This window comes from Rhagoletis pomonella, unplaced genomic scaffold (assembly GCF_013731165.1).
Source record: "Rhagoletis pomonella isolate Grant_MI unplaced genomic scaffold, Rhpom_1.0 Rhpom_scaffold_00004, whole genome shotgun sequence".
Lineage (NCBI taxonomy): Eukaryota > Metazoa > Arthropoda > Insecta > Diptera > Tephritidae > Rhagoletis > Rhagoletis pomonella.
This window is the reverse complement of record NW_023458558.1, coordinates 7,463,193-7,469,035: the sequence shown is the minus strand read 5'-3', so window position 1 is coordinate 7,469,035 and position 5,843 is coordinate 7,463,193. Positions and strand designations below refer to the sequence as shown.

The following is a 5,843-nucleotide window of genomic DNA, read 5'->3' as shown; positions in this document are numbered from 1 at the left end:
CGATTCATTACATTTTCGTAATCGCCGCATTAAATGTTCACAAATTACAGCGCTCTCCTCTATTGTGTATATTAGCGATGTTTCGAATGCCATATTTTCCACATTCGCAAATGCGAATTTTCGGAATGCGAATGTGCCAATGCGAATGTTAGGAATAACATTCAAAAAGCTATAATCAACTTAAGTCATCGTTTTTATTACTTTTGTAAACTATTTGAACATTTAACGAGGGCTTAACCTATACACTGGTTTAATCTAGTAGTCAAAGGTCAAAAGGGGGCACATTATATTTAAAAAAAAATAATTTTGCTGCCTTTTCTCCCATGAGGCGATTTCTTAGAGGCTCGTATATAAGCCCGTATGCCTGCTGGTGGAGCGCTCAATTCAATGTCGAATGCGAATGTGTAAAATGATGCGAATAATTCGCATAACGAATTCGCATGCAAATATTCGCAACATCCCTGGTGTATACCTTGGTACGCTTACATGTTTGAGGCTAGAGAGCATGGTAGAGAGTGTATCGGCAGTTTGTAAACAAATCGTTCGAAATTGAAAAAACGGAAGAGATGAAAACTTTCAAACCAACACTCATCGCAGGCGGAGGCAATAAAGGCTCTTCATTATTGCTGGCATTTGTTAAGTCATAAAAACGTTTTGTTATCGAACACTGCTGTCAGCATAGTGGCTCTGTGTTGGTTGCTGGTTAGCGCGACATCCATTCCCTTGGTTCGAATATGATTTGAGCATTGAACCACTTCGAACCAAAGACCACGGATGCAGCACACGATCACGTCGCAAATGCTCACTCTCTCGCGCTGCCAAAACAAGTAACGAACTTTCTTGTTGTGCTCACTTTCCCCCCACGCGGAAGAGGCGCAATAGAGTGGGCTGAACGCCACAACCCGTGCTATTGTAGTGATGGAGCCAACGATAGATACGCTCTCTTTGGTGTGCTGCAACAAGTTCTTAAAGTAAAAAGTGTTGACTCGGAAATGATACAACAAGTGTTGCCACACTTGGACTTTTCCTATCAAAACTGGTCGGGGTTTTCCCCTTTGGTGGATTAGTAGGCTAGATTATTGGATTTTGGTAGGTTCCGTGACAATGATTATTAGTTATTTGCAAAAAATAGAAAATATGTATCTCCAAACATTTTAGTAACCGTGTTTACACGAATATTTCACCGGTGCGTTCGTATAGCTGTGTTTTTGTTTTACTAAATGTAAGTTATCTACATTTTTAATAAGCTTGACATTTATTAAAAATATTAGAAACTCGAAGAAAATTTCGGCAGGTTTTGTTTGATTTTGGTAGGAAAAAAAGTTTGTCTGTGGCAACACTGGATACAACACACTGAACAATTTTTAAATCACATGCAGAGATGAACCCATAAATGGCGCTCTGCGGAAGAACGGGCTCTACTTCGCTGCCCATCTACAGCAAAAATATAGGTATTTGTGTGGGTATGTGTGTTTCTGCATGTACATATGAGTGATCGTGAGATCGTATTTGCTTGACGGGCATGCTGGACTAGGCCCAACCACACACCACTTGAGTTGCTTCGAGCTGAGCTGTGATCATCACAAGGCGGCAGTTGTGCAGCCACAGACAATCTGGGTCACATTTTGCCATTGAACCGGTGACGTCACGACGGGGCAATGACCGCCAAGCTCGGGGAAGCAGCAAAAGCCGCAGCGGCAATATTAGAAATAGTAAAAAAAAGCTATGTAACTCCTAGAGATTTGTGTTTGAGACTGTTTGCCCGACCACAAGGCACATGTATGTACGTGTATATATATATATATATACATGTGTATATAGTAAATATGCAAACATACATTTAGCTATATGCCCATGTGTACTAAGTAATAATACATATATGTAAGCATGTATATACATACGTACATATAAATAAATAAATGGCGCTGCCGGCTCTACCAGCACCTCGGATAGATGGCACCGGCAGCCCCAACAACAACAACAACAACAGCAACCTGGTGATATGTACACTTTGGCTGCGATCATTTTACAACAACGCGAATGTGCTGGAATCCACGGTTGGGCGTCCGTCGAGTCGAGGAGTTGTAAGTATTCTCATCGAAGTACTTTGTTGCACATCAGGTTCGGGTGTTGCTCTTCTGTTGGTGATATTCTTCTTATGCTTTACAGCTGTTGGTCGTTTTCTCCTCATTTTTTGTTTTTTGTTGCTCTCGCAGAATTGTGTTTTGTTGTTGCTAGTGATTATTTGAGTTGTTATCGTTAAGGCTTGTTTTTTTTTTTTGCGTAGCATACAGACTTGTAACTTTGGTAATTGTGGTTATTCATAATAGCAATTTAGTTGCTATTGTATTTGCTGTTGTTCTTGTTGCTTCTCCAATATACTTGTACATATGGACAGAAATATATACATATGTCAGACCTAACGCCTATAGGTAAGCCCTACGTTTGGGGGGTGTTCCCAGGTGTATACAAACATACATATGTACACATAGGGTGAAATGTATATCGACGGCTGAGTGGAAGATCGACCTATCTCAGAAATGAAATATTCCAAACTTTCACATGGAGGCAGAGTGGTCCATTGTGAGTGCCCTCTTCAAGCGAGTGCCAAGAGGAGACACCTATCCATAACCGAGAGAGTAGCTTCAAGTCATTATTGTACTGAATCAATTTCTATCCCTAATGAAGCCGACGAGATCCAACAGTTCCAACTCCACTATTTCGCCCAGACTGTTGAAGAAACGTGAATCCAAGCGCTTGAGACGCTTCGTCTGTATAACTGGACATCGGCACAGAAAGTGGTCAACTGACTCTTCCTCATCCTCGTCATGGCATGCAGAGAGCACTTGTTGGTATTCGCCACCGTTGAAGCATTGGTGCTACAGCATAGTGTCCTGTGCAGACGCCGGTGAGGACTCTTACTGCAGATCTAATGAGTTTCAGTATGTCCCTGGTATTTTTCCTACTAAGCAGCGGCCATAATGATCTTATGATCTCACAGCAGGGGCGAACCCAATATTTTTTTTCGGGAGGGGTTTTAAAATATTCTTTTTTTTCATATAATCTTTTGTAAACAAATTTTAATAATTCTCCAAGTTTCACCAAAATTTCAAAATTTTTAATCAGAGTCTTTAGAAAAAAAATTTGGTATGCAATTTCGTAGCCCATTTAACTCTGGTATAACGAAGAGCAAGTCCTAAGTTGTTGAAAAATCCCGTTGATTTCTGAGATTTTTTTTTTTTTGGTCTAAATGGTACAAAGTATGTTCAACAATTTTCTTTTATATACATAGAGGAAGGACCCTGTCAGCAAAAAAAAAATGCCAAAAATCAAAGGGATTTTTTTTTAGCAGCTTAAAACCTGCACTTCATTAGAGTAAAATTAAATGGGCTGCAAAACTACATACAAAATTTTTTTCCAAAGATTCTGATTAGAAATATTGAAATTTAAGTGCAAATTTCCAATAAAAGAAAATTTTCTTTCCATTTCTTGTGCGTAATTTTAAATGAATTTTTCGTTTTTCTTGAGAGCTGGAAACAGCCCTTATAACCATGTAAACCAATGTTTTGAACTTTTTACAAAATTTAGAAAAATTTAACAAAAGTTTCATCAATATTTTGAACTTTTTAGTCTTTAGAAAATTTTTGGGTATGTAGTTTTGTAGCTCATAAAATTTTAGCGCAACAAAGTGCAAGTCAGCCTAAGAAAAATATTAAAAATCAAGCCAATTGAAACTAAAATTTTATGACTGCATCTTGCTTTCTTTGAACTTCAGACAAAGCGATATTTGGCCTTTCCATGTACTAGAGAAGTCAGTTTACATAAAACATTGATGTATCGAAGCAAAACATCGATATTTTTGATGTGCCAATGTTTTTTCAACATCCCTAATTAGAATGCCTCACGGAGAAAGTAGCTACTTGGCCATCCAAATATTTTGCTGTGATTGCGTGTCCTTTGAAAGTTGAAGATACCTCGAGGAGTCTTTATTTTTCCGAAAGTTTCCTTTTTATACGGAGGAGAAAATAAGTCAAAGTATGGTTTGAAAAGATCTGCATCATAGCTTTCATCTCATGGATATTTTTGAAATAATGACATTTCTACGCATAAAACTATTTTCCAATAATTGTATGAAAACTTAAATTTACTATATTTTCCTTTGCGATGTATAAAAACAAATAAAAATTTTTTCCAAACTTGTATTATTTAATAAAACAAAAAGTTTAAAAAGCGCATACTTTATACATACTTGTAATCACTCTATACATTTAAGCAAACACCTACACATAGCCTGCAGGAAATGTTTCTGATTATAAGTTAATTTAAAGATTGGTAAGGAAATTAAAGGTCACTATTAGCTGCATATTTTTTGAAGTAAGCTAACTATACTTCTATGGAAATGGCCGCGTTAGGTGGTGTCAACTAGCAACTGCAATTAACTACTTTTGGACACAAAATATCAATAGAAAAAACAATATTTCTTTTCTTGTTTATTCACTTTATTGACTTTACATATTACATTACACATTTGTTTATATATTTATTCTGCTATAGATGATCCCATAATCGAATTCCGTCGAACATAGCTTCAAATTTTTATTTGTCCTGAATTCGAAAAAGTATTTGCGAAGTGCGGAAAAGAAGTGCATTCAAAGTGAAATTAGTATGAGAATATTTAAATAGAAACTTGTGTAAAGAAAACAATATCCCGTTTACGTCTGCACGACTCCTGTATTACTTTTCAACTACTCGTAGTTTCAAGTTCGCTTTTTGTAGTTAACTACAAGTTTTAAATTTTATAGAAATTCCACAAAAAAGCTAACTGAAAGTGGGTTATTTTTCTGTCAATTGATAATTTTTTTCTGCAGGGCATGTACATATATATTATGTCAGATAATCATAATCAAAATTAATACTACATATATATGTATGTATGTACATAGATATGAATGCTCGCTCGCAGTATAAATAATTTCTTTGACAACCACTAACAACAAGCAAATCTGCCTTGTGTGCTTCATCGCTAGTCGACATGAAATATTTATAAATAAAAACAAAAACAAAAACAAAAATAAGTTATACCACATATGTACTTTTATTTATGTACATACATGCATATATGTATATCTAGGTATCTTTATATTCACATGAACCAGAACTAACAAAATTGTTCACCGCAAGTGTATATGTATGTATGTATATAATTTAGTTTGTATGTAAATTTGTGTAAATACAAGTAGCGCATTAGACAGCGTCGATACAAGCGCCGAAATAGCTCAGTTGGGAGAGCGTTAGACTGAAGATCTAAAGGTCCCCGGTTCAATCCCGGGTTTCGGCAAACGAAGTTTTTTGTAACCTATTTTTTTTTTTAATGAAATATTTTATGCAACACCGAAGGAGAAAAGTGATGTAAATAAAATATCAGAAGTTTGTACGAAAAACAGGAAAATAGGTTTGTTCCACACGCCAAGTTACTGTCTCACAAGTGTCAAAAATGTGTCAACCCGTGCCAAAAGTGCCCAGAGCGTGAGTGAGGAACGCAAACAACCACTTTTCGTACCCGGAAACAACAAATCAGTTCCGAACAATGATATTTATTTAATATTAGCTATATTAAAAGTTAGCAACAATTTACATTTCTGAACTTTTAGTGCTATTTGCCATTTTTGTTTTTTACAAAATTTTCTATCGGATGTAAACAAACAACAGCTGTTATTTCATATTGACTTCTTGCATATTTCTGCCCGGAAAAAAGTCCGGGCTGTTTCGGGCACGAAGAAGAAGACATTTACGATCCAAAAGTGGAAGGTATTCGCTCTCTATTACTCATTTGTCTACCGTGA

General features: G+C 36.3%; 1 non-coding gene across 1 annotated transcript; it reads left to right on the top strand.

Moving 5' to 3' along the window:
* Positions 1–5,265: 5,265 nt before the first annotated feature.
* Trnaf-gaa lies at positions 5,266–5,338 on the top strand. The gene has a single exon. It is a non-coding gene; the product is annotated as a tRNA-Phe (tRNA).
* Positions 5,339–5,843: the final 505 nt, after the last annotated feature.